Source organism: Choristoneura fumiferana, chromosome 25 (assembly GCF_025370935.1).
Source record: "Choristoneura fumiferana chromosome 25, NRCan_CFum_1, whole genome shotgun sequence".
NCBI classification, from domain to species: Eukaryota; Metazoa; Arthropoda; class Insecta; order Lepidoptera; family Tortricidae; genus Choristoneura; species Choristoneura fumiferana.
In genome coordinates this window covers 5,954,341-5,979,793 of record NC_133496.1, presented here as the reverse complement: position 1 = coordinate 5,979,793, position 25,453 = coordinate 5,954,341, and the positions used below count along the sequence as shown (strand labels likewise).

The 25,453-nt window shown below is 36.3% G+C and overlaps 1 protein-coding gene across 3 annotated transcripts in view; it reads left to right on the top strand.

Annotated features, from left to right (window-relative positions):
* The first annotated feature begins 453 nt into the window (after positions 1–453).
* The window catches only part of Gyc88E (Guanylyl cyclase at 88E), a 136,059-nt gene continuing 111,059 nt past the window's right edge, over positions 454–25,453 (top strand). For 2 of the 3 annotated variants that reach the window (XM_074107496.1, XM_074107498.1), the window contains exon 1: positions 454–669. The gene's annotated coding sequence lies outside the window, so the exon portion shown is untranslated. Of the gene's footprint in view, positions 670–24,335; positions 24,395–25,453 lie in introns of those variants that run through there. The other variant, XM_074107497.1, reaches the window with a different exon arrangement.

The following is a 25,453-nucleotide window of genomic DNA, read 5'->3' as shown; positions in this document are numbered from 1 at the left end:
AAAATCTGAAGTCAATCTTCAGGAACTCATTTATATCGGCCCAAAAACTTGTAAGAAGATTGTTATCTTATCACAAGGACGACGAACGAAAAAATGACTTTTTTTTTGTAAAAGGCATGTCGATTTAATTAAAACCTGTCCCTCCGCCTCGATCTATTGAAAAAGGTCCATAAATCTTCAGATTTCCGGGTCGGGATTAGCGGAAAAGTCACCTTACTCGACGCAGAATAATGGCAATTTATTTAGTAGGGTTTAGAAAAACCTAATCAATACCAATTTGGGACAAGGTTATAAATGGCATAAATGCTATGTGGAGTTCATACGGTCTCGATATCATTTTGCAATGTAGATATAGGTACATTTCGTTTCGCCAAAGCTGCAGCGCGCCTGCGAAACTGTTTGGTACCCCGAGGATCTTAAGCCCAATTCGCTCAGTTGAGCGTTTGCCTCAAACAGCGTCACTGCTCCCGCGAAAAATTACAAAATGAACGCACCCGTCAACGAACTCGATCTTTTGGCGCTACTTTTGAATATCGAGTGAAGCGTTCTAAAATTAAAGTGTTAAGAATCGAACGCGTTTGTGCTTTGTTTATGTTTCGTTTGGTGTTTGTGTGCGTGGGGAGTTGTGACATTTAATTAAAAAAGTTTTGTTTTGATTGGACTTAAAAAGTAAGTACAATTTACCATTTTATTAAGTTCTCAAAAGTACCTAGTTATTATATTTAATACTGTGTCTTAATTTCTTCTTAGTAATTTTCCACGATATTTTTTTATTACTGGAAGGTGTGTTGACTTACTCGTCTTGTCACCTGGGCGGTAATAGGTGTAGATAGCGAACATCCGTCACTTCCGGTGTCCAGGTGGCGTCAAGGTCAAGTTCGTAATTTCCGGTCGGTTGTCCTCCTTCGGTTTTCATATTTTCTCCTTTTTTTCATCTTAGGGTCTGTTTCACCATCCACTGATTAGTGTTAAGTGACGGTTAAATGTGATGCCATTTCTATTTGTTTTGTTCGAATAGACGGAGACGGCATCACATTTAACCGTCGGTTAACACTAATCAATGGATGGTGAAACAGCCCCTTAGTGTAATAAATTATTCATAACTTTGTTACAAGAATAAGACGAGTATAGGTTTGATAGATTAATTTAAAATTTCTTCATGTACATATATTGTCATTAAATTTCAGTTATTTTAGGATTTTTGTCATTGTTGTCATACGAGTAGATCAAATTGTGATCAAGTGCTCTATAATTTTAGTGATTCTAGAAAACAATAATAGAAAATAAAAAAATATAAACGAAATTAAGCTTAAAAAGGATTAACCTCGTTTCGGATATCTTTAATTTTAATACTAAACATAATTTAAGTACTAAACTAACACATTTTTGTATTTTTTATGGAACCAAGTTTTCCGAAATAAATGTTTATTATTATTATTATTATTTAACCGATTGAGCTGAAATTTTACACGCATGTATAAATCCGATGACAATGCAATATTATTATAACATGGAGTTGATCTGATGATAAAGCTAGCGGGTGACCATAGGAACTCTGTATTTGATTCGTCTTGACGAGTACTTTGTTAACCAGGAGCATAAAGCACAGACAGCAAAAAAAAACTTATATTAGAAGAATTTTAAGAAAAACTTTTACTAAACTGTTTACGGAACCCTTTATGTACGAGTCCGACTCGCACTTGACCATTTTTAAAAAAATTCTTATGTTCGGACAAACTTAGGTGCAGCCAGTTACATAATTTATATGTTTTTTATACAAAATAAAAAACTTTCCGAACATAATCCATAGCCTGCCAACATTAAAATGAAAATGAAATGAAATGATATATTTATTCCAAACATTAGTCCATAAAAACAATCATAAACAATAAATTAGAAGTCAAATAAAATTAATTTAAGTAACGCGTATTTTTAACATCGTCACAGGCAAGTAAACGTTAATCAAAAATTATATTACATTTATTTATTTATTTATTATATTCTCTTTGCGTTTGCCATACTTTTTACTAAAATATGAAAAAAAATAAAGTTTACTTTTTCTCTAATTTTGTACTGTAATTAATAAGTACCCAGTCGAAGAAAAAGTATTGTATGCAACGTTGTATAAGTAGGTCAAAAAAGCTCGTGGCGTCTTTTTCTTACGATATTTGCTAAAGCGAAGAGAGAGAGAGAGAGAGATGCACGCATGGTTGTCAGTTTAAAACTTTCTTAGCCGAGTTAAGACTGCAAGACAAATCGTGCAAGTTGCATTACATTGCGGCGCTCGCTGGACCACTACGAAATCGTTGGTTTTAAGGCCTCGCATTGTACACAATGTCTTTACCATCAAAGCAATCCATAATTTTCCAATCGGTGAAATAGATTTGTTGGAGTTAGCAACTGAGATTCGATAAGATTTCAAAAGAGCCGACGTAGTTCTGACTTTGTTGAATCTTCAGATGTTGTTCATTAAGAGGTCTCTTCGTTCCATTCTCCATACAAACGTAGTCCCGGTCTCATTTGAAAACTAGGCAACAGAAATAGATGAAATTTTGTAAGTATGGACTAGACGTAATTAATTATCTATGCCTGTGGTTTTTCAAATTTTCATGTAAATGTGTAATATCAGAATTACAGGAGCTCAAAAGTCGACAAAAAAAAGATGACAACTTTGCACGAGAATTACAGACTAATAAAGCATTTTTACAAAAATCGAAAAAACCACAGGCATAGAAAATATAATGAATATCTTGATTGTAAAATATCATTGATTTCTGTGCTAACTTTTCGTATATAAAGGACAACGAAACCCAAAATTTAACCGCCCAAATCTTGAAAAGCCTACAAGCGGTCAGACGATTTTACAGCTTACCGGAGAAGGGCGAGCAACCAGATCTAGCAAGTGGGACTTAGCATGCCAAAGGGTGCTATTGAGCCGACCTCGGACTTGGATAAGGGAGAGTTGCGGCATCAGATATGCTACGTCGTTTCGGAAGCTACGTTAGTCCGACTGAGAAGAACGACAAGAAACTCAGTCGGGTTGAGGTCTGATATGAAAAACTGGACATGCCGGTATTTGAAATAGTGGGGTCTCTTGAAAGCCTCAGCTATCTCGATATAAATTACAGACGTCGTTGCGGAAGGTATGGGGGGACGGCTGCGAGCGCTTATGTCACGAGCGATAAAGACAGCAATATCCCAAACGAATACCTAACGCGGCCGCGCGGCCGGCAGGGAAACTTCTCTTAAAGTACGTGTGCAGTCGAACAAATTGAATTGGGTGGTCCCTTTTTGCTTGACATCTCATACTTTTGTCTAGGAAATCGTCGTGAAATTGATTATTAAAAGGTTCCACCCTGGGTCATGATTCCATTTGTTCGACCGGCGCGTATTACATTACTCGCAGTCATACGTCAGCGGGGGACGAGAATGGACACCTAAATTATTCAATACCGATTTAAGTAAGTAGGATCTATCGGGCCATACATTGCTCTATGGGACAACGAATAAACTTAGAAAATACACTTTACCACAACGCGCGAAGTTTCCTTTTAGTTCACAGCTTATGTTATTGCTCTTATACGACCTACGCAGTTGGTTTTATGTAAATACCCTGTGCAAGTTATTTGACGAAATTTACAGCATTTAGAAAGACTTGTTCTTCAATTCTTCAATGGTAGGTGAAAAAATAATAATTAACTATTACCAAATTACTAAACAATAAGATAACCAATGTCAAATCTGATGTCCAATCTTCCTCTACATCCCGGACATGTCCAGCAGATACCAACAATTTTCCTTTTGCTGGAACGGTTTGTGGTTGAAATTTGGTATTGAGTGAACTCACAAAACCGGTCTTCAAAATGATACTAATTTTGATCTGCAAACGATATTTAATTTATTACTAGCGATACAAGAACCCTGTTCCGAGAGGAGGCCTGTGCCCAGCAGTGGGACGTATATAGGCTTAGATGATGGATGATGATGATACAAGAACAATTATATATCTACACTATTATTTGAAGAAGCCATTAAAGTAGCTTTATCTTTTTGTTTTACAGTAAAAGTACAACTAAACTTGAAGTAAACAAGCCCTGACATAACCGAAATAAATCACACCGTTTGAATAAATTTTACTTACCTCATTCAACTTTAATTAACTAAAATGAATTCACAAACCTTAGTTCACCCAAACCACGGTATCGCAGTAATTTTGTATTATAAATTAATACGTGATAGGTTTGATTTTTGTCACAATGTCGCGATGAAATTTTAAAACGTCAAGCCTCAGAGCCAGCAAAGTTGCGGACGATAGGTGGCGCTGATGTCGTGCACAGAGCCAATACAGGCGTGCGTTTGTGTGTGTGTGTAAAAAAGTTAATTGCCAGGCAGTTTTCATCAGTAAACTGAGCCATCTGCCGAAATTTGAATCAATATTATCAAATATAATTAAATTAAATTGGTCGTTAATCCTGCCGTGAAGCAGCAGTGCTTGCACTGTTGTGTTTCGGTGTGGAGAGTAAGACAGCCGGTGTAATTACTGGCACTTGAGGTATCCCATCTTAGGCCTCTAGGTTGGCAACGCATCTGCAATACCCCTGGTGTTGCAGATGTTTATGGGCGGTGGTGATCTCTTGGTGAGACCCGCTTGCTCGTTTGCCATCCAGTCGAAAAAAATGGAAATAAATAGAAAAACACAATGTATAACATTCTAGAAAATTCATCACTACACCCTTGACTATGTCGCGACGCAAATAAATTGCGACAAGACCTAATGCTTTCAAAGAAGCATATTGTTTCTCGACGTCAACCAAAACACAAAAGAGATATGACAACCTATCACACGACGCAACTTGTATAAGGGATGTCAGTCGATCGCCGCCTTTAACACGTTCGTATAGAGTTTCTGTAGTTAGATGAAACCAGACGTCTCTTGATACTTGTTTACGTAAATAAATTGAATTTACTTGGTGTTTTTCGATTAGGAATCGAGTGTCACTAGCTGGAAAGAATCCCTATTATTTATCTGTGTAGGCTTTGATGATACACTAACTTACTGTAATTTTTATAGATGATGACATGGCTAATTTTTTTAATATGAAAGTTTCGCGTTGGCCGTTGCGTTGCCTAGTGTACGAAGAGTCCGACTGTACTCAGACTAAACAATCCAGTTTGAATTGAATCCACCTCTGTAATGGAAAGCAATAACAATAGTGTATTAATTGCCTATCTATAGCAACGAGTCGTTTCTCCGCACGTAATCCGGCAATTACTGGAGTGCCCACTACGCGGATATCGTAACACTAATTGATATTTCATAGTTTGTGTACTGTGTATATTGTCATTCAAGTGTCTGTACATAAGTGTTATAATGGTTGTTTGTAGAAGCTACCAAAAGCTATTGGATAATTTCAGGGTGAATTATAATATTTTACTTTGCTTCTTTTATATCTAGCCTTGTAGCATGCATGACAATTATATGAAGTATTCTTGCTGAAATCATTCCCTCTGCCACTTCCATTTAAATCACATTCTTAACTATGGAACTGTTTGACAACTAAGTACAGATGACTGTATTGAATATTGCCGTATTATGTCGGCAAAGTTCGTATTTATCGTACTACCATCTTAACTACCTTACTGAAATTCGAAATTACCCGTCAAAGTATGATGGAAAAACACTATTCACTTGATCTGTAATTGAATCAGTATGACATGTTGTGTAATCTACAAATTACATGGGACAATATCAAAAATTTACAGGGGATCCGACGGTTAAATACTTTAAACATCAAACTACCGTGAGACTCACTCATATTTAATGATATTGTAACGGATAACTCACGTCTTAAACCGAGTTTAGCTCGTCATGTTTCGGGCTAGCCCTTCTTCTCAGGAGCACTCTGTTTAAGACGTGAGTTATCCGTTACAATATAATTTAATACTTACATGTAAGGAGATGAATCAATTAATTATTTTATTGCAAGGAAGTGAGTAAGAACTAGTTACCACCGTCTCTAAAATGAGTATTGTCCTCTTTTTCATGTATGCGTACTTTATAATCTCGACACCATGTACGCTAAAATACTCTATTTACGTAAAACTTATTCTTACTGGCTCGTTACTGGTTATGAGTACTTATGAGACTAAATAAACTGGTATCCACTTTAAGGAGAATAATAAATACTCTTTTTATTCTGTGTACTTTATTTTGTCCTTCTAAAATGAAAAAATACTTTATTTGCTAAAAAAGGTGCAACCCTAGTAAGAACCCACAAAGATATTTTTAAACATGAGATCTACCGACCATAGCCATATCCACGTTCAGTGGCACAAATTTTGGCTCACCCTTCATACAAAATTACCGATTCTGCATACATTTGAGGGCCAGATTTTGCCGCTCAGGATATTTATTTTTTACATAAAACTGACCGTGATTGACCCCTATCTCACCTGATGTTAAGTGCAGATGAGGCTTAAGGTGTATCTCACTGGCTCAGTAACAGCGTATTCACTCAGCCTTGAAGAGCCCTAGATTGTATTTATCCGGAAATACAGACGACGGGAGCGAATTCCTTCCTTAGCAGATCGCATTATGAAAGATGAAGCAAACCGCTTGGTGCGGGTCAATTTGGAGATGTATAAAGTATGTAGCGATGGCGAAGTGCCTACTAGGGCTCTATTATGAGGAGTGACAGTGTGTTGCTAGAGGTGTACCTACTCTTTGATGAACTGTGTCGGATCACTAAAATATTGGCTTTTGTTTTTTTATTCTTATAAGCCCTTTAAACTAAAAGTGGTTTGTCTCGTCTCATTTGCGAGTTGTAAACTAAAAGTGACACGAGGCAGAACCACTAAGTGAACAGACATGTACAGCCGCCTCAAACTTTTAGCCGTTATTTATAAGACAGTAATTGAATGTACACTCAATACGTTAGAAATAATGGGAGTGTCATTTTTACAAGCATTTTTATAAAAGCCGTGGCCTAGTGGTTTTGTCAATGCCCTTTCCAGCAGAAGGTCATGAGTTCAAGTCCTGGTAAAGTGGGTTTCGACTCTTTAAAAACTCTTTAAAAATCGTCAGAATTATTTGAAGCATTATTATACTGTACCTAATATAAATATTTTTCATCTGCGGCCCACAATGCCAGAAATATGGGGTCTGATATCTCCCACATTATCAACAAGAAGTGACAAAATCGACATTGATAATTTTCTCGCAATCAATTTTTATACCTAAGTATTATCAAACATAACCTGACCAACAAAAAGTTGGAAAACCCCGACATTGTCACTTTTAAGTGAAATATCTCAAAAACGGCTTAAGAACTACGGTGACACAGACAGACACACATAGCGGTCAAACTTATAAAGCATTTTGGTTGCGTCGGGGGTTAAAAATAAATAAAAAACCCTCTATTGTTTACTAAGTCTATTGCGACCTATCCCATCTCACCTCGGGTGAACTTGACTGAGAAGGTAAGATAAGGACGGAAAATGGCTTACTTAAGCTGAAGTAACGACGAGCCATTTTTCTCTTCCAATATCAGCTGTTGTCACAAGAAATTGCGGTTGCAACCGATTTTATGATCAACTCGTGTAGTTAAATGATTTGGAAATATTATTCTGTAACGTGCAATGTAAACAAATATTTGATAATACGGTATTTGACAACTCCTGATTTTGCCATATCTTAATATTATTATGAAAATATAGATATACAGATAGTGTTTAGCGAAGAGAAAATTGAAATCGGTTGAAAATAGGATTTATAGTGATTTATTGAAAAATCTATATACCTGTCTCTTCCTCAAACGCTTTTCTCTATGCAGCAAGTATGGCGCTACTTGCGTGTGACGTCACATGCCAGTATGTCTTTCTCTGTCTAATCTTGAATTTCAAACCTTTATAATTTTATTATTTGTAAAGGTAGCTTAAAAATTGTTTTTCTATTCGATAACCGGCATTGTGTAGTTTTAATTTATAAAACATATACAAAATAGTCAAATACCGTATTTCACACGTTTCTTAATTTTTCTGTAGAAAAATGTTGCAAACATAATATGGAGCATTGAGTTAAAGGATAAAACTGTAACATGATTTGTAAGTAAGTATTTGTCACACTGTGCGTAAACTTATTTAAATGCAAAGTTATTTTTGGAACTCTCAATTGTAAATATATCTTGGAAGCGAAGAATTGGTGACATCGATTCTGGAAGATAATATATACTTAATGATAACATTTGCATTCTTTTTTTTGTCGTGGTTAGTCGCTATTTGGTTAACCTTACGAATCTTAAATTTTAAGCTCCATGGTCATAAACACCCTGTACATTTCAATGTCAAAAACAAACGTGATGGGGGATGGAGAGGATGAATGAGGTTACGTTAGGGTTCCCAAGCACATTTTCATAAAAACGGTTTTAAAATTGGAAAATCCTGGAGTATACGTTATAATAACACGACGCACTAGTAACAAAATATACACAAAAGCAGTAAGGTTTAAGATTATACATGTCTTCATCAGAGTGCTTTAAAACCCAAGACGCTTCTTCAAAACTAACCAGAGGCCGTATTGTCTAACGCGGTGACGTTCGCTATTGCATTCACCATCTCTTTCTACCCCCGTCTTATACCGTGTGACAGAAAGAAGTGGTGAAAACGAGTGGGATTCCAAGTATGTCAGTAAGGCCTCAGGATACCACTGGACACTCCAAGAAGAAGTATAGATAAAATCCTAGGAGAACAGACCCTGTAAGTACTACGAAGAGCAAAAATCGAATTTCGTATCTTGTCATCCCGCTGACGCTAATATTATTTAATATGAGAGTGAGCGGGACGGTACGATATGAACTTCGATTTTCGAATTTCGTAGCAGGCCCCCAGGATGGTTAGCAACCCTAGGCTACGTAACTCGCCCATAATAATACGCGCTTTCAGCAACTTTTAATGCTGCGTTCGTTCCAGCAGTCACAGGTGCCTTTTTATTATTTCCATGACCCAGGGTTTTGTTCGAATACATATGAATCTACACAAAATGTGTATGTGTTTGTTGAATTAAGGTTATCGGCTAAACGGCTGGGTATTCGTTTATAAATGAACGAACGATCCGCCCGCTTTGCTCTTTGAAATTATTTTTCCCCTTTTTAGGGTTCCGTAGCCAAAATGGCAAAAACGGAACCCTTATAGTTTTGCCATGTCTGTATGTCTGTTTGTCTGTCCTTCCGCGGCTTTGCTCAGAGACTATCAATGCAAGAAAGCTGTAATTTTGCACGAATATATATGTAAACTATGCCAACCAAATGGTACAATAAAACATTCAATTTTTTTTTAAGTGGGGTTGATTTTTTTTTCTCACCCAACATTGTAATGTGGGGTATCGTTGGATAGGTCTTTTAAAAACATTACGGGGTTGCTAAAACGACTTTTCGATTCAGTGATATGTTTGCAAAATATTCAACTTTAAAGTGCAAATTTTCATTAAAATCGAGCGTCCCTCCCCCTCTAAAATCTAAACCGGTGGGTGGAAAAATTTGAAAAAAATCAGGATGGTAGTAAATATATCACACTTACAAGGAAAACTATAACAGTTAAGTTTTCTTGAGAATAATAGTTTAAGAATAAATAGCAGCCCAAGGTATAAACTATACCTAAACTTGGAATATTCTGTACAAAATACGAAATCCTTAGAAAAATATTACTTAATTTTTTCGTAATGGCTACAGAAGCCTATTTCGCTCTTGGCCAGTTTTTAAATATATTTTTCGCCATGGGTGTCATCCATCCAGTTCTAAGTTTTATTTTCACTTTTTACCATCTCAAAGGCTTCGGTCCTAGCCTAAAATTACTAGTGTAGAGTTAGGAATCAAGTAGAGTTACTAACTAAGCAAAACACGAATATTTTTTGAAATAATAAAGGTATTCGAAAATAAATGTAAGCTAGTAACTTAAAATGAAAATCTTTTTAGTTATTTAATTAACACCTTGAACATATGAACCTCCCGTGAAAAATAATATAAATGATGGAATAAGGAAACTTGTTATTGTACTGCATCAATTCACATATCACAGTATATTCTAGCAATACATAAAGGGCGCACTAACTTACCATTACCACCACTGGATTCTTCACCAACATATAATGTAACTGGAGAACGAAAGGACTGGATGAAGAAAGTCGTTATTTGCTGCACTATACGAACTGTTTTGCTTTGGCTTAAGGACCTTCATTCCTTCGCTCATTATTATGCTAGGTACACGTAATATTGTATAGGTACACGTAATGTTGTGATAGATGATTAGTTTGAGACTAAAGTAAACAAGTTTGTAGCATCTGACTTGACTGCGATTGCTGTAGTCTGGTATAGTCAGTGTAACTGCACTTACAACAATTTTAATTATACAATTTGTCCCGGTTATTATTTTAACAGGAGGGGAGTAAAATCTTTATTTTTATAATATACTTATAATATTAAAGGTTAGGTATAAAAGTGGTTTATTTGTGCTTAAAATGTACAAAATCAATATTTTATTATAGTAACATGATTACAATAAGGTTATAATTAAATAATTGAAAACCTTAGACACCGTAACTGTCTTTTTTATTTTAAGTAAGTTTAATGTTTGTTTAAAAAAATAGTACATTATATTTATTACATTTGTATATTTTCCATTATATTTACCTAATTAACCCAATAAGTAGTAGAAAAAAAAACACTTTAACATTATGGTGGCCATGTCATTTTAAAAAGTATGCTACAAATACTAAGCATATTTCAGGTGGCAGGATCCGCCCGGATTGCTACCACCATCTTGCTCGCTAATCCTGCCATGAAGCAGCATTGCTTGCACTGTTGTGTTTCGGCGTGGAGAGTAAGCTCTATGTGTAGATAAATGCCGTGTTTTGTTTTAAAAATATTAAAAAGTTACATTGAGATAATTCACAAGGCTCGCTCACTCGTACTTGTAGCTAAACAATAGCGCTTTTTACCAGGCAACCTTTGTAACTGAATATAGAGACAAATATAAAATATACGTATACTTAGATATATAAAGAAACTGTTTGCGTTCTGAAGTTTGTTATCTCCAGTTTTTACTCGTACTTCCATGGGTTACTGTTTAAGCTTCGGATGCTAAAATAATAAGGTGCACAATGTAATAACGAAATGGAAACATACCTACCTAATTTTTCCAAGTTCACACCAAACTCTACCACGAGTAAAATATGCGCGAAAAAGCGATATTTTCCAGACGTTCTTTCACCAAATTACAGCATGGTTCCCACGTACATATTATCTCCACCAAAACCCAACTCCATTTCTTTGAAAAAAGGTTGTTTTTCCACTTTCCCTATTTAGTTAGCGTTTGTGGCATAGGTCCCTCATTCAATACCAACTCTCGGGCTTTAGTTATAACGTAGTTTTGCCATCTTTGAGACTAAGTAGATAGGATATTTTGGTATTTTTCTCCTTAGTGGCGGTCTAAGTAATCTTACCACGTCGCGGAACTCATGATGCGGAGTCAGTCGGAAAAACGTGCTGTTCTCTTGTTTTCATTGTTAAAATAAGAAAACAGCACGTTAAAATTTCAGCAGTACGTTTATTACGGCAGGCGTCACATGTGCCCGTTACAGTTATTTTATTACGGTAGTTATTTTATTTTAGTACGGTACGGTATTACAGCAAATAAAAAAATGAAATACGAAGCATGCAATTTATTAATTTCGTGCCTGTTTAGTCGAGTGACAGAAGAAAAACAAAAAATAATCGGTCATTCGAAATTTTGAATTTTATTTTTAATTGTAATTTTTAAATACCAGTGTTATTTTTTTAAACTCAGAATAAACATAGGTAAGTATACGTCTCATACGTTGTTTTGCATAACACAATAGGTACATATAAAATATGAAAAAGAAAGATCAGTCGTAACAAAATTCAATTTCCTTTTAAATTTTCGTTCTTCATTTTATTGCTTTTTCTTCAGCGACGTGTTTTATGCGACACGTACAAAAAGCAGATATATTGCAGAAATTGGAAATCGGTCGCGAGGTTGCTACTCGATTGTCGAGATACCTATTTTGAGTTTCAGTTATATGTAGTGAACAATTTTTGCCATCGTATGTAGAAAAAGTTCGTGTTTAAATTGTGTTCTCAACTAGCTTACTAAAGTTTACTGAAGCTAATTGAGATACAAGATAAATACGAACTTATCCGACAAAATACGAACTTATCCGACAAAATACGATGGAAAAACATTATTCACCAGATCTGTGAATCGATATTAGATGGGCACTGAAGGTGTTAAAAAATATATAAACGACTCTTTAGCCCTGAAATTAGGTCTGATTTTTTCATGTTATTTATTCATTTATATTTTTCTTTATTCGACTGGATGGCAAACTAGCAAGTGGGTCTTCTGATGGTAAGAGATCACCACCGCCCATAAACATCTGCAACACGAGGGGTATTGCAAATGCGTTGCCAACCTAGAGGCCTAAGATGGGATACCTCAAGTGCCAGTAATTTCACCGGCTGTCTTACTCTCCACGCCGAAACACAACAGTGCAAGCACTGCTGCTTCACGGCAGGATTAGCGAGCTAGATGGTGGTAGCAATTCGGGCGGACCTTGCGCAAGGTCCTACCACCTGCAAATGTTATATGTTTATTTATTGTCAAGTTCATTACAATAAGATGTCACATAGTGTACCTAAGTCTATCCATGACGCCCTGTAAGGGCACACAACAACAGTTTATAATTACTTAATTAAATATTTTGTTAAAACTTTTCGTATTGTAACCCCTCTGCTTGATAGGCAATAGGTCAAACCGCTATCATGAGTTTCTTTTTGGCATCCTACTTCCCACTAATATCCCACCCCATCCGACTATTTCCCACTTTTCCCATTCCCATTTTAACACTTTTCCCATTTCCACTTCCCATCTTCCCATTTCCCACTATATTGCGAAAGTTTGTAAGTCTGTTTGTTTGTTTGTTTGTTACTTCATCACGTCTAAGCTGCTGAACCGATTTAGATATAGATTTTATCCCGGAAAATTCTATAGTTCCCGCGGGATAGTGATAACCGAATTCTACGCGAGCGGAGTCGCGGGTAGCGGCTAGTTTGGTATAAATTTAGGAAATAATTCACAGAGTTTGAAATGCTTTAGTCTTTTAGAATTTTGTTGATATTTGGCTATGTGTGAAATAATGTACTGCTTCGCATACGTACCTGGCTCGGAAAATGAGGTCACAAAGTGCCAAGGTTTTAGTTTATGGATGGATAGTGGCCCAGCAAATTCACACCTGTGCCAGATCATTTAACCTAATGTTAGCTGCATGTAAAGTTAATTAAGATACTGTAAAAAGCCAACAACTTATGCAATTGAGTTTAGCTAAAAAGCTGACTTCAAAGAAATCTATTTTGAATTTGAAAACATTTTATTTTCTATATTTCTTCAAATTTTTATTTAAACAAGAAGTAAATTTTCTTAAACAAAAAAAAGTAAATTGGTTCATAAACGAGTTTTGTAGTATAAAAATACAACCGAATTTCTAATATCTCCCTCCTTTTAAAGTCAACACACATTGGGACGATATTGTTAAATAATTTTCGGTGAACTTTGGCCTTCTCTTATTTTGTACGTAATAAAAATGAAACCCGACTGGCTACAAAAAACTAAAAGGAAAAAAAACAAGTCTAGACTGAGAGTTTTAGAGCGGGTCACGATTTTGAATAGGTTAAGACTGGTGTACTTTAAGTTACTCAACAGAGTTATAAACCACCGGACTTGTTTCTTTCCCTTTTCTATAGTTCTTTATGGCAGTCGGGTTTTTTGATTGATTTTTTATATCATACTTTTTTGATATTCCGTGAAAATCGTAGCTTTCATTTTTTTGCAGCTTTTCATTTGTAGTTTTCAATTATTAGCTTTTATTTGATTCCCATATTGCTACAATACAATGTTATTAAATCTTCCCGGAGGAAAAATTAGTAAATTTAATTTTATGTTTTTATTTTTTATGTACCTAAGTAATTATTTGTATGAATAAATTGAATCTTGCCACCATATTTTTATGGCGGATGCCATAGTGAAATATCACATAAAATAACCTATGTCACACCGACTCTTAAGACGAATCTTATGATATGTCATATGTTTAAATCCGTCCAGCCGTTTAGGCTGCAACGAGGACCAAAGAAATGGACATACATAAAAGTACATACGTGGTACATACATACGCCCGAAAAACTTAACCCTCCTTCGGGCAGTCGGGTAAAAAGCTTACTTATACTACAAAATTGTGTTTTCAGTGAGGTCTTTGTTTATGGCAAGCCTCACAACACATAAAGTATATCGTAGGGGTGGTGGCAATTTCGTAAAAGAAAAACCCATTATTAAGCCCAAAAGCGAAATAATCTCTAGGCCATAGCTATACATACAGATAATGTATGTATGTATGTAAACTCTTTATTGTACAAAATAAGTAAACACACACAATTGGCAAACAATGAGATACATGTACAAAGGCGAACTTATTCCTTTAAGGGATCTCTACCAGTCAACCTTAATAATATTTCTTTATCCTACTAATATTATAAATGCGTATGTCTGTAAGTCTGTTTGTTTGTTTAATTGTTTTTTTGTTTGTTACATAGTCAGGTTTAAACCGCTTAACCGATTTGGATGAAATTCGGTATACAGATAGAATGCGTCCCGGGGAAGGACATGGGATAGTTTTTATCCCGTAAAATTGCATAGTTCCAGCGGGATAGTGAAAACTGAATTCTAAGCGGACAGCGTCGCGTGTAGGTAAAGGCTAGTTGATAAATAAATAAAATTATCCACAGTACAGGAAAAATAGGTTATTATAGGACTTTTACATACCCACGATTTTACTTCTAGTTGACTGTTGTCGTCTAAACTGAAAATTTGCGGTTTCCGTGATTTAATTTCTATACTATAGAAACTGCATTTTTAGACTAACATAAACTCAACAATTAACGCATTATATTGTCTAGCATAACCGAGCTTGAAACACTTTGTATGGCGTTTAAAATTTCACCTTGTATATTTATTTATTTTGAGGATCTCAGAAACTTTGCAGGTGGTAGGACCTTGTGCAAGGTCCGCCTGGATTGCTACCACCATCTTGCTCGCTAATCCTGCCATGAAGCAGCAGTGCTTGCACTGTTGTGTATCGGCGTGGAGAGTAAGACAGCCGGTGAAATTACTGGCACTTGAGGTATCTTAGGCCTCTAGGTTGGCAACACATTAACATTTGCGTTGCCACAATATTTTTGCAGTATATTATGTCGTCCCCTGTGAAAATTGACAATAGAATTGCTTAAGACTGTGTACAGTCAGCAGCAAAAGTGGATGCGCGGTTACAGTGCTCAAAATGATCTTCACACGACTCTATTTCCAAAGTAATAAGAGTGTTAAGATAATTTGGAACACCACTACTGCTCATCTGCTTCTGCTGGTGGTGGTGTTTATGGTTTTATTTTATTTTGTCTCAGCTGTCTGGATATATTGCAACTAAAAATAAGTAGTTAGGTAGGTATTACAAATTCTAGCAATAATTTCATACATACTCAATTTTATTCAAAAACTATAAAAAAAAATACAATAAAAACTAAAAATTCTGGCCAAGTGTGAGTCGGGCCACGCGCTGGTTTCCATCCTACTAGAAGCGGCAATTATTAAATATTAAGTTCTGATCGACTATAACTCGTTAACTTGTTGTAAATCCTACTATTATAGGCTGCGATAGTTTTCCATAATAATATATTATAGGTATAAAGTAATAGAAGAAGGTATTCGGCGAGTGCTTCATTTGAGACAGAGATAGACGGAGTGCCGTTATTCGTTTACTAACCCGGTGACCCCGGTGAAGCTTAACAAAAGCTTTATTATTTAACGGGGGTTGTGACGGTAATACGCGCCGTCCGACAGTTTGCCGGAAATAGATCGGACGCAGAGCAGAGCGAGACAGATTTGGCATTTGGTTTGATATACCAAATGAACGTCTATCGACTCCGAAACGATATATAGTAAGTTCATTTACTTACTCGTAAAAACTCGGATTACTGACAAAAAATACCAATAATAACCTAAAAAAACACTGCAAAGTCTGTATTGAATACCATATCTCGCAAACGAAATACATTTACATTACATTTACATTTTGTACGTGCATGACTTTTATAAAAAGCATGTGATATTATCTTGGTTGAATACCTACTAGGTAAAAAAAATACAAGGATTAAAATACGTATCAATGCCGTTTTGGCATTCGTTTTGTCGGGTGTGGTAGCTTTAAGGATGAATTCGCAGAGGGACTGAAACGTGTCAGCATTTTGAATCGGAATCAGAATATTTTATTCGTTTAAAATAGGTACATTAGTATTGATCTTAAAATTAAAGCATGTTGCGAAACACTATGTTTTGCCAGCAGGCGTATGAATTTTGTTTTCTTATTTTATATATCTATCCATGCATCAATAATTAATTACAATATTACAAGTAATAAGAATTGCAACAAAAAAGGATGTCAAATACGTATTCATGGAACATTAATGAAATATTTAAATTGAAGGGATAATCCACATTAAATATGATAATTAGTAAAAGAATAAAAAAATAAAAAAAAATTGTAATATAATAAGTCATCATCATCAGCCGTCAGATGTCCACTCAAAGTTAAAGTCAAAGTCAAAATATCTTTATTCAATTTAGGCTATAACAAGCACCTACGAATGTCGAAAAAAATCTACCACCGGTTCGGAAAAACCTCTGTTGAGAAGAATCCGGTAAGACAACTCAAACTCACTGTTAGACATAAGTCTCCCCTTTGAACCCGCGGCTACAGCCAGGTCATCCATCCGTCTCGTTGACGGACGTCATACGCTGCGCTTGCCGATCCGAGGTCTCCATTCGTGATTCTCCATGTGATTCGTGTAGTAACTTGGGCGGTATTGATCTCTTACTATGACCCACTTGCTCGTTTGCCATCGAGTCGAATTAAAAAAAAACTTATTGTAATTATTGTGCCTGTGTGGCCTATGTATAGGTAGGTCATTTTCGATGACGCGTGCCTCTTCATGGATGGCACTAGGTATATCGTTTTAGTTGAAAGAAGAGGTGGACGGGTTCTGTACGTCAACATATATGTGTATTACTTACGTATGAACTACAAAGCTGCATTCTGAGTTTATTGCAAACCATTACTTTTCCACAGAGCCAGTTGCCTTTCTCAGACCGATAGCCAGATATTAGAAGACTTAAGTATAGTGAGTTACTTAAGTGGCGATTTTTTATACAAAACCAGAAAAATAAATACCACATAGAACAATAAATGATGTAATGTTACTTAAATGTCACCCAGCGCGGCCACCAAGCTTCAAGTAATATAAAACAGAATAAAAAATAAAAACCATTAACTTTAAAACATTTCTTGTGTTCCGCTCACGAGGTTACTTTTCCAAGTCTAAGGGAAAATATGAATTAAGCGCAACGTGCGACTTAGTATAAAGTGGACCATCTGTCATTTAATTCTCTACGGCAATTATCCCCATATTAAATGTGCGGTCTGTGTACGGGAAAAAGTATCTTTTTTCTCGCTCTGGTGATTACTTTGTAGGAAAAATGGGGAGTTAAGAGCAGTCTCTTTATAAATTTAGAAACAGTGTTTAATCTTATTCTTCAGCGTAGCCATTAAATGCCTTTTTAAAGCTCATTTAGAAGTAGAGTCAATTTGCATGAAGCGGTTGAGATTTTCAGGATTTTACTTGAATGAATCCCAATCCTGGAATTATAAAGTACCTATCCTATGAACTACTAGTAGCTCTGTGAGTCTGTTTTTAACCCACGCTGAAAAATAAAGCTGTTGTAATTTTGACTTTGTGTCTGTGGCATTGTGGCTCTTAAACAGATGCATCAATTATGATACAAGTTTTTTTTTATAATATAAAAGCGAGTTCCCAATCCGCACTGGGTCCGCGGGGGACCTAAAGCCCAAGCTCTCTAATTCTGGAAGGAGGCCTGTGCCCAGCAGTGGTACGTAAATAGACTGGGATGATGATGATGATGACGAAAAGCGGGTTCCATTGCGGTAGTTCCAAGCTATATTTAGTCGGTGGTTTTTTAACTTTTCTATGCAAAATTACATACATAATAATATAATGAGGGCTATCGCGTATGAATTCGCCACTAGAGGGCGCTAGTGTAGCGTGAGGTCTCCGAAATGTCAAATCTCATAGTTTTTGGGTGAGCTACGCGACGCGGGTTTATTTATAATTAGAATAATTTTGTGAATATTTTGCAATATCTGAATTATGGCAAATATGCGTTCCGGGGCAATGAATGTCTGTGTTTTGAGACAGTTTTGTCTTTCGGAAACCTTTGTCCTCCCTTTTTTCCGAACAAAACGGGGACCATGCAACACTGTGGCATGCACGATATTTTTATGGTACGGTTTTAAGGTGTATTAAATATAATTTTAATCTAAACTTTGTTTTCACGCCAGACTTTGAAAGCCATACCTAAAAACCTCACGCAACAATGCGCCATCTAGTGAGTGAAAAAACGATAGCCCTCATTGCGGGTAGTCTACGAGCGTTTCAACCGCTATCAGTTTTCTGTCGCTTATACTAAAGAAATGAGTCAGGTAGAATGGGAATATTTTATAAAACGATATGGTGTGCATGCGGTACAATTACAATTCATTAAAATAAAAAAAAAAAAACTTGCTTACACGGTCTCTCATTTCTCCATATGCGACAGGAAACTGATAGCGGTTGAGACGTTCGTAGAACCAACCTTGCGTCTAAAACAATTCCAACCAACAATTTTATCTAAGAACCGTAGCAATACGAGTTTATTGACCTTTCCAGTTGTCTACACACAAGTAATGTTCGTAGCAACTCTACGGTGCTACGGGCTACGAGTTTGTGCCTCTACGATTCCAGTTCAGCGAAGTTCGAATCGAATTGAATGGCTTGCATTTTGTTTCTAAGTGTCGTTTTTAGGGTTGCACAGTCGAAGGAATTGAATCGCGTTCTACGGTGGAACCTTATATTGGAATTCCATACATCGGCCAGAGATAAATAATATCGAAATTGATAATGAAAAGGTCTCACCCTGTTATGTGATTCAGTTCCCTCAACTGTACTTCAAATGGACAAGTAATAAGTGTTTATAAAAAAATGTTTAATCTTTTTCAGATGTCATTGTGTATTTTGTTTCTAATGGATAAACACAAAAATACTTAAACCTTTTTTTTATTCATTTCAATTATTAAAAAGCCGTATTTTTAACGAGTAACATCCTATTGATATTGAAATCTTAAAGTTTCATCGCTTACTGCATCACGCAAAAACGGCCCAACGGATTTAGACCAAATTCGGCACGTATCAGCCATAGGACGTCTTCTGTTGGACATAGCCATAGATGGGCCATAGACCTCCAGTTGCTTCGGTGGGAAATAGCCTGCATCCACGAACCGCAACTTTAACCGGTTCATACGTCCATCTCCATTCCGAGGCCTCCATTCGAGAAGCTTTCGGCCCCAACGACCATCTGGCCCTATACCACGAAATGCAAAACTCGAACTTCGTATGTTGCCGTCCCGCTGACGCTTATGTCATTTAATACGCGAGTGAAAGGGACGGTGCGATACGAACTTCGGTTTGCGAGTTTCGTAGTAGCCCATCTGTTCTCCGTGCTATATGACGTGCCCAATGCCACTTCAACGAGATAATTCACTTAGCTATGTCGATGGTATATAGATAGTGTGTGTGGTGTCATTTCTATTGCTAATGATATTTTCCAGATGAAAATATCGCAACTTTAGATACTTTATACCTTAGATTACGTCTCAGTTAGTGATTGGTTAAATGACATTGATAATCTGTATTGTCATCGATACGGTGTAGGTGTACTATAATTACTTAATTACTATAATTGCTGTTAGATATGGCTAGTGCAGAATATGTACTGAACATAATTCGATGGTGGAAGTCTCAATGGCGTAAGGGACAAAATACCGAAAATCACTTTTAAACATAGAAAATTAGAGTTTTTTTTTCTCTGTCGATTGGTAGTATTCAAGTTACAATACGCCCCTTACTTTTGCTGTTATCAACATTTAATCTTTTAAAATAAAATAGCTTAAGGGACATTATATACAATATTTGAGCTGAAAAATGGCGTAAATGTATTATTTTTTTAATATTGGGTCGTAAGGGGCTGTGGCAGTCTCATATGTCCTTTACGACTCGGCTCATGTCGTTAAAAAAAAAACAACAAATATAATAAAAAGGCGCATGGGTCACAATTATGTTTCATTGCCCTTTACACCCCAACATTTTATAACGAATAAGATAAAAAAGCAAGAAGTTGTGGGGCGTAACCTTACCGCCTGTACCTATTTCTTGTACCTAATATCAAAATACTAACGCGTTTACCTACCTTCCACGCGCCAAGCGTTTGCGCATTGCACATTCGGTCAGTCGTGTCAGACACGTCAAACACGGAACGTATTTGATTGCCTACGTTTGTTCTTTGTCAACGCGCGTATTTTTTTATAAGATGCCAAAAGCAAAACAAAAAAAAGAAGATTAAGTTGATGGATCCCCTAATGGCTTGACGTCGAGCTAACATTTCCGTAATGGAATTTCAGTCAAGGATGTTGAGGTAAATTTCTCTTAGCTACTTTGTTTATTTTAAGCTGTCCTGACAGATACTAATAAAGGAAGCCTGTGCCCAGCAGTGGGATGTATATAGCCGAGATGATGATGCATACATAATAATAATTGGCCTGTATAATTAATTATGTATGTTGAGTTAAAAATGTAAATCGGAACGTCGTAAGGGACATTAAAAAAACAGCAATTTATAAAATAATAAATACTTTATGGGCGTAAGGGGTATAAAAAGCAAGAGCTAGAGTAAATTGCAGTCGTAAGGGGCAGTAGCAAACAGACATTTAAAAAAAAGGTGTAATTGGTACGTCGTAAGGGGCATTAAACAACAGCAACTTATAAAATAAGGAATACTCTTATGGGCGTAAGGGACATCAAAAGCTAAAACTAGAGTAAATTGTTAGTCGTAAGGGACAGTAACAAACAGACATTTTAAAAATTGAGATTACTTTATGGGTGTAAGGGGCACTTTATGTAAAATACCTTGCTTGCTTCTTTTAGTTCATTAAATACCTTGTTAATGTTAGGTCGTAGGAGGCATCAAAACAGATGGTTTTTAGAACTTGTAGTGATTGAAACAACAACTCAAGCAAGCATACTCCCAAATGTGCAAGAAATAGTGCAAGCAAGCGTGCAAGAAAGCATGCAAGCAAGCAAGCATGTAAGCAACCACCTAAGCAGGCTTGCAAGTGAGCATGTAATTTTGTCAATCAAATCAACAAACATGCAATTTTATCGGCCTGGGTTAGATGAACATCGCGGGTTACCCCGATCCCGTGATGACCGGTCTGTGGTATCTAGTCAGCGCTCATGAAGCGGGCTGGCGTCCCACTCCCTCACAGCTGCAATCAGTGTGTTAGAGGAAGCATAAATAGTGCAAGCAAGCGTGAAGCCAGAAGGCAAGCATGCATGCAAACAACAAATCAAGCAAGAACACTCCCAAATGTGCAAGAAATAGTGCAAGCAAGCATGCAATCAAACATGCAAGCAAGCATGCAAGCAAGCAAGCAAGCATGTAAGCAATAATGCAAGCAAGCAGAGTTAGTACGCCAGTGATGGTAGTGAAAATCAGTTCATCATCATCGTCATCAACAACATCATCAGTTCGTTTATCGCTACCCCCCGGAACTATGCTATTTTCCGGGATAAAAACTTATTTACTTGGCGATTTTTAACAGCTGCAATATCTTCCTTGACCCTCTCAGCTATAAACAAACAAGTCAGCCATAGCCGAGCATTTGTAGGAGTCAGGACCAAACCACTGAATTGAGCTTCACAATCCCAAAATTCTGTCCACGGAACGTCATTTCTACTCAAGAATGGTACGATGGATATAAGCTTTCATCTTCGTGGAATCCTGTTATTAATAAGTGTCGACGTCGGGATGAGTGTTGTGAGTCGGTGTGATGGGGTGACAAATAAAATCACCAATTGCGGGTAGTTCGTGATACGAGTGCTGGTACTATTAGTGATCAAGTCGGGTAGTTCGAAGGACTCGCGCTGCTAGGCAGACTTGACACCCCACACTGCAGTCCACTCGTGACCACGGCCACTGCAATGTTGCCGAAACGTCGAGGTAAATATTACTCGTGTGTGTTAGCGTGATAAGTCCCGTTGGTGTATTTTGACTATGAGTGAGAATCACGAAAGTTTAAACGTTATAAAATTTTTTGAGTTTTATTTAACTTTTAACTTATAATGTCCATTTAAAGAAAATATTACAAATTACATATTTTTAAGGGGACGTGCAAAATTATGACTTTTGCGCGTTTATTTTAAATAATTAAAGTGGTTCTTTGAGTTAATTCAATTTTTTTTTAATTTTCTACAGGAACTTACGTCCAAATATGTAGCAAATAAAATATAAAATGTCCTATAAGACCAAAAATCTGTTACTACAATTTATTTATTTACGGTCTATGGGTGTAAGGGGCTATGACACCCGTATGTCACGGGCGTAAGGGACAGCTATTTTTCTTATTAAGCTTTTTACGAAAATGTCTATAGTTTCACGTTGAAAAGCAAGAAAATTCAAGATTTACGTAATTATAACGTCCTGCTAAGTTAAACATTAACAATGCTGTGAGGGTTTGAAAATTACCAAAAACTTCTTCGCTCTCCTGAAAAGTAGCATTTTGTCCTTTACGTCAATTGAGACTTCCACCATCGATATTATTTATAGTCAAAATACCACCAACTGGACTTATCACACACGAGTAATATTTACCTCGACGTTTCGGCAACATTGCAGTGGCCGTGGTCACGAGTAGACTCCTCGTGAGAATCACGAAAGTTTAAGACGTGAACATATTCATTTAATCGCATGGCATAAATTTGAAATGTGTGTGTGTGTGTGTGAAATTTTACTTTGTTATTTTTCATCAGCAAAATGAAAATAAAAATATACATAAAGTACGAAATATGTATGTATTAATAATTATTTTTATTAGTACCTATTTCCATTTTACCTTCATAGGTTAACTTAAGTGGCCTCTTTTTTAATAAACCGGGTGGGGCTTTTAACAGGAGTAAATAATTTAAACATAGATCGTACTCGTCAAACTGACCGACATTATTTCAGCGACTTTTAAAAATAATTAGTTTTTTATTTATTTCTGTTCTATTACACTTTAAAGTTTATTCGAAGAAGCAGTAGCGTTCAGCTTTAGCAGAATTAGTAGCGTGAAAGCCAGCGTCAATTGGTTTCTGGGACGGGGCACATTGATAATGGGTGAATCGCAATTTTCAAATGTCCACTATAATTTGAAAATGCATCACCGAAATTTGATACTGGCCACCATAATTAAAAAACAGTGTGACTAATAGCATTTTAAATGGAAAATGACAAGATAAGGGTCGAAATATATATACAAAATGATTATTACAAAAATCTTATTCAAATAAAATCGACAATAAATGGTACGTACTTCAATTCCTAGCATTCAAATTAAATATCCCTAATGAAGGAATCAGTCCTTCAATATAATTTCTTCATATTTTTAGTTTGTTATCACATACATAGCAATGGTTTTTTTCTTATTTTACATTAAAATAATGAAAAAATACTATTTACTCGTAGTTTGCATGAAAAAGGAAAACTCTACTTGCTTCATTATTTTTAAAAGTTTACTCCTGTTAAAGACCTCACAAAATATTGAGTATTTCTCACCAAAAACCAGTGCAATAATTATTTATACGCCTTGGAACAAAGATATACTTATCTACAATCATCATCATCCCAGCCTATATACGTCCCACTGCTGGGCACAGGCCTCCTCTCAGAACAAGAGGGCTTGGGCCATAGTTCCCACGCGGGCCCAGTGCGGATTGGGAACTTCGCACGCACCATTGAATCGCTTCGCAGGTTTGTGCAGGTTTCATCACGATGTTTTCCTTCACCGCAAAGCTTATCTACAATATTTAATACTATTTGCTATTTTCATCTCGCACATGTGAACCATTCTTACAAACGAACAATTTACTATCAAATCAAAACGCACAGCCTTTATTTACAATTTCAAAATTGCAATACGTTTTAATCTTATAATTTTTAACGCTCATTGTCTTTTAATATCAGAAATTAGTTAATAGTGCGCAACTAAGTCCATTATCAGTTGAGGTTTCGTCGTGGACCAAGAATATCGACTTCTCATTGCAGCCGCAGTCTGGTAGTGCCGGTTTATGGTTTGGTTAGTTGAAAGTTAAGGAGTTTAACGGCGATTCGGTAAGTGGAATATTAATTATACAAGTGGATATGTGAGTTGTTGACCTCGGGAAATGGTTGAAATATGATATTTTAATGTCTTCAACGCACGTGGCTCTGCCGTTTTGAAAAGATAAACATATTCTCTTAAAGGAGGCAAGGTTAATTGGCCTATCGGTGGCCACTGACGAAATTAGTTTCGCATTAAAACTGTAATATAACTTAAACTTGTAGAATGATACTTATTACTTAAACTAATAATTCACATTGAGACCGTTATATCATGATTATTGAGATTTCCCTTGTTAATTACTTAATACAGGTCAATAACTCTGAAAACTATGCAAAGTATTTCAAAGTAAAATCGTTTTTTATTCGGGTCACAATTAGTAAGTCACGGCAGTCAACTTTCGCCAAGTAACACACCACACCGTTAGATATTTAAATATCTTCGGCCGTTTATACTCATAGACTAAGTTCCACACAAATTTGCCCGTTCTCCTTTCATAAGTATCGTTCCCACAGGTCGCTAGTAATATTATTGTAGTAGGAGTAGGATGATAATAATATTCCTAGTTATTAATGTTTTACACTCAAACTTGTAACAAAGTAAAATTTATTTATCCCTGAACAGTTTCCCATCGGAAAATTAACATAACTAACACATTAAAAAGCTATTTTCAACCCTGTCTTTTCTAAAGAACTATTATCTTGTCAGCCATATCCCCGTGAGTTTAGCAATTCCTTTGTGAGGATGCAATCAATCTTCGTCCTAGCAATCTGACGAGTGACTGAGTGACTAGGTCCATGCTCGTCCAAGTGAGATTGATGTTCTATTCAGACACTATAGGCTATGGACTGGATGGACAACGGAGTGAGAGCGTATTCTGTTCATTGCACGGCCGAGACGTTCACCGCACAGTGGTCACCTGGTAGCTCACGCAATGAACACAGAAAACGCTCACCGCACCGCTACCATCTTCGCTATCCGCTGGCGCCCAGTTCACGGCCTTACGTATATGATCTTACTTACGTATTCACGATG